The sequence below is a fragment of the Dasypus novemcinctus genome, chromosome 15 (genome assembly GCF_030445035.2).
Source record: "Dasypus novemcinctus isolate mDasNov1 chromosome 15, mDasNov1.1.hap2, whole genome shotgun sequence".
In the NCBI taxonomy this organism is placed as follows: domain Eukaryota; kingdom Metazoa; phylum Chordata; class Mammalia; order Cingulata; family Dasypodidae; genus Dasypus; species Dasypus novemcinctus.
In genome coordinates this window covers 21,034,381-21,045,055 of record NC_080687.1, presented here as the reverse complement: position 1 = coordinate 21,045,055, position 10,675 = coordinate 21,034,381, and the positions used below count along the sequence as shown (strand labels likewise).

At 40.4% G+C, this 10,675-nt stretch overlaps 1 pseudogene; it reads left to right on the top strand.

Moving 5' to 3' along the window:
* The first annotated feature begins 9,735 nt into the window (after positions 1-9,735).
* On the top strand, positions 9,736-10,284 carry LOC101435672 (selenoprotein H-like; annotated as a pseudogene).
* Positions 10,285-10,675: the final 391 nt, after the last annotated feature.

The window sequence follows — 10,675 nt, the reverse complement described above, 5'->3', positions numbered from 1 at the left end:
ACTCCAATTCCATCTTCCTTCAACATAAGGAAAAGGAAATACCACACTCCAGCCCCCTTCTAGCCTTCCTATTTCACCTAAAGGGAGAAAAAAATAGTTCAGAAGCACTTGTGATGGTCACAGTCCAGGGACACAGTTTCATTAAAAGTCTGAGGCTTAATCATAGGACTATAAACATACAATCATAGGAATATAGAACATTTCTCCTCCCCCCACAACTTACCACTACCTCAACAGAGTTCCTGTATAGTAACAGGAACTGCAATGCTTAAATCATATTTAGGAAGGAGTATCTAGGAAAACCCAAAGATGACAGGAGAGACAAAACAAGGACAGTAGAGGACATTTTAGCCTCTGGCACCTACAGCAATAGGAAACAGTAAACATAGCTTAACCCCTAGCCAGATAAACATAAAACCTCACACTAAAGGCCTATTTTCCTCAATTCCTTTACTCAACAAAATTTGACTTTCAACAAAAAATTACAAGAATGCTAAAAGACAAAAATACAGTCTGAAGAGACAAAACACTCAAGAAAAGCAGAATCAGATATGGCAGAGATTTTGGAATTATCAGACCTGGAATTTAAAACAAATATAATTAATATGCTAAGAGCACTAATGGAAAAAGGGGGGAAGTAGACAACATGTAAGAACAGATGGGAAATGTGGGCAAGAAGATAGAAACTCTAAGAAATAATTAAAAGAAGAGAAAAAAACACTGCAACATAAATGATAAATGCCACTGATAAGCTCATCAGTAGATTTAATGTAACTGAGGAAAGAGTTAATGAGTGAAGACGTGTCAACAGAAACTTTCCAAAGTAAAAAGCAAAAAGAAAAGGAGTGAGCAAAATGAAATAGAATATCCAAGACTTATGGAACAATTACAAAAGGTGTTACCTAGTGTAATGATGGGAATACCAGAAAGAGAAGAAAGAAAGGGGTAGGAGGAATATTCAAAGAAATAATGGCAGAAAACTTCCCAAATTTAACAAAAGACATGAATATGGATAGTCTAGAAGCCCAACAAACCCCATACAAAGGATAAACTCAAAAAGAACTACACCCAGACACATAGCAGTCAAACTGTCAAATGCCAATGACAAGGAGAGAGTTCTGAAAGCTGCAAGAGAAAAGAAAGTGTTGCCTTTGTTGGACAAGGGAGTTCAAATAAGCTTAAAGGCTGATTTCTCAGTGAAAACTATGGAGGCAAGAAGCAGTAGGACAAAATATTTAAAGTGCTAAAAGGAACTAATTATCAGTCAGACAAGAATTTTGTATCAGGTTTGGCAAGATGGTCTTTCAAAAATGAGGAAGAGATTAAGACATTCCCATACCTAAAAAGAATTTTTCACCACTATACCTACCCTACAATCAATGCTAAAGGAGTTCATCAGACTATAAAGGAAAGGCACTAGACAGTGTATTGAAGCAGCATAAAGAAATAAAGACCTTTGGTAAAGGTAAGCATATGGGTAATTATGCTAGTATATTATACTTTTTTGTAAGGCACTAGACAGTGTATTGAAGCAGCATAAAGAAATAAAGACCTTTGGTAAAGGTAAGCATATGGGTAATTATGCTAGTATATTATACTTTTTTGTATGTAACTTCACTTTTTACTTCTTAAGGGTTCTATAATGCAAATGCAAAAAAAAATGTGTTAAATCTATGGTTTGGGGACATAAAATGTGTAAAGATCTAATTTGAAACAAGTAGAACAAAAAGGGGGGGAGATGCAAGGGTACACCTATGTATACGCTATTGAAGTTGTTATCAAGTAGGACGTGATCATTACAGATTTAAGATGTTAAATTTAAGCTCCATGGTAACCACAAAGAAAATATTTGAAAAATATATACGAAAAAAATGAGAATGAACTCAATGGTACAATAAAAAATATCAACTAAATATGAAAGAAGGCATTAATGGAAGACAAAAGAGGTATAAGACTTACAAAGACCAAATAGTAAAATGACAGGGAAAAGTCCTGCATTCTCAGTTTTATTATATTTAAATACAAAGGGATTACGTTCTCCAGTCAAAAAACAGATATTGTCAAAATGGATAAAACAAGCATGACCCAACTAAATGCTGTTTACCAGAGACTCACCTTAAATTTAAAGACACAAGTGGGTGAAAGTGAAAGGATGGAAAAAATATACACCATGCAGATAGTAGACAAAAGAGAGCTGGGGTAGTTACACTAATATCAGATAAAATACACTTCAAGTAAAAAACTGTTATGAGGGATAAAGGAGGTCATTATATACTGATAAAGGGATCAATTCAACAAGACATAACAATTATAAACATATATGCACCTAACAGGAAAGCCTCAAAATACAGGAAGCAAATATTGACATATTTGAAGGGAGAAATAGGTGGTTCTACAACTTCAATGCATCACTTTCAATATTGGATAGAACATCTAGACAGAAGATCTATAAGGAAATAAAAGACTAATTAGACCTAACAGATGTTTATAGAACACTTCATCCAACAGTAGCAGAATACACATTCTTCTCTAGTGTACATGGATCATTATCCAGGATAAACCATATGATGGGTCAGAAAACAAATCCCAATAAGTTAAAAACATACCGAAATCATGCAATGTATCTTCTCTGACCAAAATGGAATAAAGCTAGAAATCAAGAACTGAGCAAGAACTGGAAAATTCACGATTATGTGGAAATTAAACAATGCACTCAAACAACAAACGGGTCAAAGAAGAAATCATGAGATAAATTAGGAACTCTCTGGAGGCAAATTAAAACAAGGGTGGGGGACAGATGTGGCTCAAGCAGTTGAGCCACATACATGGGAAGTCCCAAGTTCAATTTCCAATGCCTCCTAAAGAAAAAACAAGTAGACAATGAGAAAAACAAAAAATAATAGAAAGGATCAACAAAACCAAAAGATGGGTCTTTGAAAAGATAAATAAAATAAACCTTTAGCTGGATTGACAAATAAAAGAGAGAGTACACAAAAAACTAAAATCAGAAATGAAAGGGAGGATTTACTACCAGCCACACAAAGATTAAAAGAATTATAAGAGGATACTAAAATGAACAATTGTATGCCAACAAATTAGATTACCTAGATGAACTGGACAAATTCCTAGGAGCACACAAAGTGCCTACACTGACTCAAAAAGAAATACAAAATCTCAACAGACCATGAACAAGTAAAGAGATTGAATCAGTAATCAAAGATTCTCCATCAAAGAAAAGCCCAGGACCATACGGTTTCACTAGTGAATTTTTTACCAAACATTCCAAAAATTAACACCAATCCTGTTCATGATATACCAAAGAGTTGAAGAGGAGGGAACACACCCTCATTTGTTCTATGAGGCCAACATCATTGAATAGCCAAAGCCAGATACAGATAAAACAAGAAAATTACAGATCAATAACCCTTATGAATATAGATGCCAAAATCTTTAATAAAATGCTAACAAACAAAATACAACAACACATTAAAAGAATTATGGGAAGCAGACTTGGCCCAGTGGATAGGGTATCCATCTACCACATGGGAGGTCCCCGGTTCAAACTCCAGGCCTCCTTGACCTGTGTGGAGCTGGCCCACATGCAGTACAGGAGAGCCCGTGTAGGGAAGCCCCACACACAAGAAGTGTACCCCATAAGGAAAGCCACCCGGTGCAAAAGAAAGTGCAGCCTGCCCAGGAATGGCACCGTACACACGGAGAGCTGAAAGAGCAAAATGATGCAACAAAAAGAAACAGATTCCCATGCCACTGACAACAGAAGACGCGTACAAAAAGAAGAACACGCAGCAAATGGACACAGAACAGACAACTAGGGCGGACGGGGGGAAGGGGAGAGAAATAAATAAAATAAATCTTTAAAAAAAAAAGAATTATACACCATGCTCAAGTGGGATTTTTCCCATGTATGCAGAGTGGTTCAACATAAGAAAATCAATTGGGAAACGGACTTTGGCCCAGTGGTTAAGGCGTCCGTCTACCATATGGGAGGTCCGCGGTTCAAACCCCGGGCCTCCTTGACCCGTGTGGAGCTGGCCATGCGCAGTGCTGATGCGCGCAAGGAGTGCCGCGCCACGCAAGGGTGTCCCCCGTGTGGGGGAGCCCCACGCGCAAGGAGTGCGCCCGTGAGGAAGCCGCCCAGCGTGAAAAGAAAGAGCAGCCTGCCCAGGAATGGCGCCGCCCACACTTCCCGTGCCGCTGACGACAACAGAAGCGGACAAAGAAACAAGACGCAGCAAATAGACACCAAGAACAGACAACCAGGGGAGGGGGGGAAATTAAATAAATAAATAAATCTTTAAAAAAAAAAAAAAAAAATCAATTAATGTAGTACACCACATTAATAGAACAAAAGAAAAAAAAGGGCATGGCCATTTCAACTGATGCAGAAAAGGCATTTGACAAAATCCAGTACCCCTTCTTGATGAAAAGAGTTAGAAAAATAGAAATAGAAGAAAATGTTCTCAACATGATAAAGGGCATATATGAAAAATCCACAGCTAATATCATACTTAATTGTGAAAGACTGGAAGCTTTCCCTCTAAGATTAGGAACAAGACAATAATGTCACCACTATTATTCAACATTGTACTAGAAGTTCTAGACAGAGCTACTAGTAAGAAAAAGAAATAAAAGGCATCCAAATTGAAAAGGAAGTAAAACTTTTTCCTATTTGCAGATGACATAATTCTATATAGAGAAAATCTTGAAAACTCTACAACACAAGGTAGGAAATTTGTAGAAAAGGATAATGTTAACAAGGTAGTAGAGATGAAGAAGGACGAACAATTATCTGAGTAGGTCTTTTGTATACCTTTGACTCTTAGGTTAATAATAAGGCTTTGCAGACTCCAAAAAATAAATAATTAAAATCAATCAGAAAGGGAGGAACCCAAAATGGAAAAGAGCAAAATGAAATATAAATAATAATGAATGAACCTAATTGTACTGCAGAAAAATAGCAATTATATTGAAGGAGATAAGAAATAAAAGAACTTATATAAATAATTTTAGAAAACCATGATTTGACTAGACACCCTAGTAAGACTAGAGACAAAAGAAATGGACACTAAAATACACTCTATTTATCTGTTTCTCACAAGAGTATGAGTTAGCAATTCTGTACGTACTTTATGTGTATACCAAGGTTGAATAAATAATATGTACAATATATATTGTAGATAATGAGAGCCAGGTTTCTTACTGTCTGACAAGATGTTATAAATGAGGAAAGGGAGAAGGCTATAAAGTGCACTTTGTGGTGTTGACTTAGAATAAGATGTATCAGAACACAGTCCCCAGTACTGTATTAACCAGAACCTGTCCTTACTTTGCACAGTCCCATAGTAACTGAGATCCACACAAAGTGAGGACACAGTTCTGATATGCACTCGTTTCTATTAACACAGTACTGTGCAGCTTGAGAACCACCTATGTGTGTCCATTATCTATCTCTTTATCTGTGTTTAGATAGATATGGGGTAATATATATACACATGTATTTTATTGGTTTATCTTCTGATAAGACTATAGAAGTAATGACACCCTAGTAGCAATAAGTATATCTTGCATCCAGATCTTGGTCTCTAGATGTCATTCTCAGTAAAAGAAACCAGGGCTACTTGAAGAGTTGTTGATTCTAGGGCTGGGGTAGAGAGAATGTAAGCTAAGCCTAACATATTGTGATGCCAGAAAATGAATGAATAAAGGAAGAGGACATATCAAAAGGACACAGGAATCAACTCCAAAGGAACACCCACTGACCAAAATTGAAACAATTTAAGCAACAAAATAAATAATGATGATATTGGATTACAATCCATAGAATAAAAATATCTATCTGTCCATACTGATAAAAATAAATAATTGAGTAGACAAATATATGGGAAAGAAGATACAGCTCTTTCTTATGAAGAACTTTAATTAATAAGTGCAAAAAGAATAACGGAAATCAAAATCAATGCAGTAATAATTGTTGCAAACAATGCAGTAATAATTGTTCTACATGAATGGAATTGCCATGGTGGCAGAGATGGAGATGATGCCTGGGCCCAAGAACATGAACTCCCGCTTGCCAAGGACAATCTAGGGACTGCCACTTAAGAATGTCCAGCAATAAATATCAATACTGAGCACCCCAGAAGGCACTATTATCTAAGAAAATCAACTGACTACTTTTTGGCAAATTGAGTGCATTATGCCTCTTCTGATCTAGAAGGACTAGGGATTCATTCTCACAGGAATAGATATTTATTCTGGGTATGAGTTAGTCTCTCCTGTATGTAGAGCCTCAGCCAGCATCACTATCTGGGGTTTATGGAAATTTGATCCACAGGCATGAAATAACATACAACATAACCTCTGGCCATGGAGTGGGCCCAAGACCATGGCATCCACTGGTTTTATGACATATGTGGCAGTTTGATATTTACTTATGAATTCCAAAAAGAGATACAGATTATGTTTGTCAACTGGTCTGTTCCTCTGGAAGTGATACTCTTTGACTGTTGAATTCAGCTATGATGCCATTGATTAAATTATGTTGGGACTGGGGCAACTCAGTTTGAGTTCCCACCCCCCTCCCCTTGGTGGGCTATATAAATGGACACTCAATCAAGAACACTGAAGGGAAGCGGACTTGGCTCAGCAGGTAGTGTGTCCACCTACCACATGGGAGGTCCAGGGTTCAAACCCAGGGCCTCCTGACACACGTGGTGAGCTGGCACATGCGCAGTGCTGATGCACGCAAAGGGTGCCATGCCACGGAGGGGTATCCCCCATGTTGGAAAGCCCCACGCACAAGGAGTGCACCCCGTAAGGAGAACTGCCCGGTGTGAAAAAAGTGCAGACAGCCTAGGAGTGGGGCCGCACACATGGAGAGCTGAGCAGCAAGATGACACAACAAAAAGAAACACAGACTCCTGGTGCCACTGACAAGAATACAAGCAGACACAAAAGAACACACAGCAAATGGACACAGAAAGCAAACAACTGGGGGGGGGGAGGGGAGATAAATTTTTAAAAATACATCTTAAAAAAAAAAGGGAAGCAGATTTAGCTCAATGGATAGAGCATCTGCCTACCACATGGAAGGTTCAAGGTTCAAATCCAGGGCCTCCTGACCCGTGTGGTGAAGCTGGCCCACCCACAGTGCTGATGTACTCAAAGAGTGCCGAGCTATGCAGGGGTGTCTCCCGCATAGGGGAGCCCCATGCACAGTGCTCCCCATAAGGAGAGCTACCCCGCGTGGAAAAAGTGCAGCCTGCCCAGGAGTGGTGCCACACACAGAGAGCTGACGCAGCAAGATGATGCAACAAAAATAGACACAGATTCCCAGTGCCGCTGACAAGAATACAAGCAGACACAGAAGAACACACAGCGAATGGACACAGAGAGCAGACAATTGGGTGGGGGGGGATGGGGGGAGAGAAATAAAAAATAAATCTTTAAAAAAATAATAACACTGAAGTAGATACACAGAAGAACACAGAGGAAGAGAGACAGTTCCATAGATATGGCAGAGGCCCGGGAAGAGAGATGAACCATTTTTCTGATAGTGTACAGCTGACTTTGTGAAGAGATCAGAGCAGCTGAGCCCAGAAAGAAATGAGCCCCAGGAAGAAAGACAAGGCTTATGCCAGCCTACAGCTGAGATGGGAAGAAGCTGGACCCATGGAGCTTTATGAAGAGGAAGGCTGAGTCGTCACAGACATTACCCACCATCTTGCTTCAATACATGGCAACAGAGTTTGGTAAGAAAGTAACCTTGAGTTGGATTCTTTAGGGCCTTGTAACTGTAAGCTTTTACCCTGAATAAATACCTTTGTAAAAGCCAATAGATTTCTGGTACTTTGCATCAGCACCCCTTTGGCTGACTAATAAAAAATATCACTCAGAAGCTGTCAGCCTATTAGAGCATTGGAATGACCTGCTAAAATTGAAGTTTTGCCTGCAAGGTGGGGCACCATCCTCCAAGGTAAGGTATATTCAGTAAGCCTCTTTAATGGTTCAGTGTCCCCAGTAGGAAGAATATATGGGTCTTCGAACCAATGAGGTGAAGCAGTGTGACCCCACTCTTACCCTCAATGACCCATTGTGGGACTCTGTGCTTCTCATCTCCACAACTCTGAACAGTTAGAGATTAGAGGTCATGGCCTCAAAGGAGCACACTGCCACCAGGTGACAAAACAAATTTCCCATTGAAGTGCAAGCTACATTCGCTATCTTTGAGCTCTTTGTGTTTAGGGAAGTACAAGTAAGAAGAGATGCCACCATTCTACCAAAGAAAATTGTCACTGATCAGCAGGAGGAGGTAAGAATGCTGCTATTCAATGGGAATGGGATGGAATAGGTATGGAATTAAGATTATTCATGTTTGGTATCTCTTGGTACTCATCACTTGCTCAATTGGAATGGGTACCAACCCTGGTCTGAGAAGGGCATGGTTACCTGGACACCAGACTCTTCAGAAATTAGGATTTGGGTCAAATCACTAGGTAAGACAGCAAAATCAGCAGAGGTGATAGCTGAGAGCCAAGAAATCACGAGCTGGGTTGGCCTCGTTTGACTATGAAAGGGTCTATGACACAAAGAGGGTCTAGACCCAAAGCAGATGAGATGGTCCTGTACTTCCCAGCTGCCTGCTGTCTTTCCTGGCACATGCACTGAGGGCAGTAGTGCTGGACACAATGCCAGAGCCTTTTTCCAGCCAAGAGGGGATGGCCCTAGTTCATCCATACCTCTGCTATGTGACTTTCCCACCTTTACCTTCTTGAATACTCCCACCTAGATCCTAGGCCCAGTCTGCACTGGCCTGGCTGAGGCAGTTCAGTGTTCTGTGGTCCTTCTGCCAGGCTTAAATCCCAGAGATTAAATTATACAATGAGTGTATAGAAGCACTAAACAGGATCTAAGAATTTTTTTCTTGCTCATTAAGGGAAAGAAATCAATACCTGAGCTACTAACCTCCTATACCCTACCCCAACCCCTGCCACTAATATAATGGGTTTTATGCACTAGAATCTACAAAATGCAAAATAAAGCAAGGCTCCCATTGTACCAGGTGCATTATGAAAATGAAGTGTGCATTGAGATGACGCACAGAGAATGAATACAATGGGCAAGTGGAGTTTTCATGTAAATGGGTATTCTCTTACTGCTTTAGGCAGATAAATCAGCACGGACAATAAAATCATCTCACTCAGCAAGGTCAGCCATGGAGCATGGTTTAAGGCATAATGGAAAATGTCCAGTTTTCTCAGTCCATCTTCACTCTGAATATTTAAGCCAGAAAGATGAACTATCTAAAGTCAGGTTGTCACTGAAGAGAGAGCAGAAATTATTGGTGGGTCGGGCTACTCAGGGACATTTTATAAGGCAGAGTATTCCCATCTTCTATTTCAAACAGTTGATACTTCCTATTGCTGGCATTAAGAATAATTAGCATTAAGGGTTTCATAAGTGATATTCAGGTTATTGGAGAAACCTCTTTTCTTGATTCCATAAATACCTTCCCATCTCTGTTTCTTCAAAGGAGATCCAGAGGTTTGCATTATCACAGCTTGAAGACCTAAAAACTCCATATGAAAGTGTAATTACGGGTGGTCTTTGGTCTGCGGTTTGGAATTTGGAGCGACAGTGCCCTGTTCTCACTCTGCGTGGGGACTTCTCGCTCTTCCCACTCTAGGTGGGCTGCTCCCCCGCTGCGTTCCAGGCCCCATGGCTTCCCGCGGGAGAAAGCGGAAGGCTGAGGCAGCGGTGGCTGCGGCCGCCAAAAAGCAGGAGAAGCAGGCAAGCAGCGAAGGGGCAGTGGAGGAGGCGGTAGTCGTTATCGAGCATTGTACGAGCTGACGGGTCTACAGGCACAACGCCGCGGCCTTGAGCCAGGCGCTGCGTCTGGAGGTCCCGGAACTTTCCGTGAAGGTGAAGCCTTCACGGGGAAGCTTCGAGGTGATGCTGCAGTGTCCCGACGGCAGCAGTGTGGAGCTCTGGACTGGGATTAAGAAGGGGCCTCCCCGTAAACTCAAATTTCCTGAGCCCCAAAAGGTGGTGGAAGAGCTGAAGAAGTACCTTTCATAGGGAAGTTGGGGCAGACATCCTCAGAATGAGCCTTCTATCCTTGGTGATGAGCATTTATGATGGGACATGGCCAAACTTCAGTCATGTACCTGAAGCCAGTTTCTCCCCCTCCAGGACAGATGGTTCAGTTGTGAGGCAGCCCTTTAGTAAGGCACTGTAAAAGTTCTTGGATTTAATAAAAATTCTTGGTATATATATATATAAAAGAAAGTGTGATTAGGCTCATTAAACATTTATTAAGTGCCTGCTCTATGCCATGCCCTGATTTAGTAACAGGGAATACCAAAATAAGTAAGATCAGGTTCTTGCCCCCATCGAGCTCACAGTCTAGCACAAGAGATGGCTATGTAAGCAGATAAATTACAGTATAAAGTAATATGTATATTATAGAGATGTGGATAGTTGCTCCTATTGTTATTGCCAGGAGAGGGAATGATTGCTGAGGCCGTTGTGGAAACCATCACTTGAAGTCCCAGAACAAGAGTGATGAATGGAGATTAAATTTGACTGTATAGGATAGGAAGGAAGGAAAAAAAAGAACCGGAGGGACTTAAACAAAAAAGAAGTTCATAGAACACTG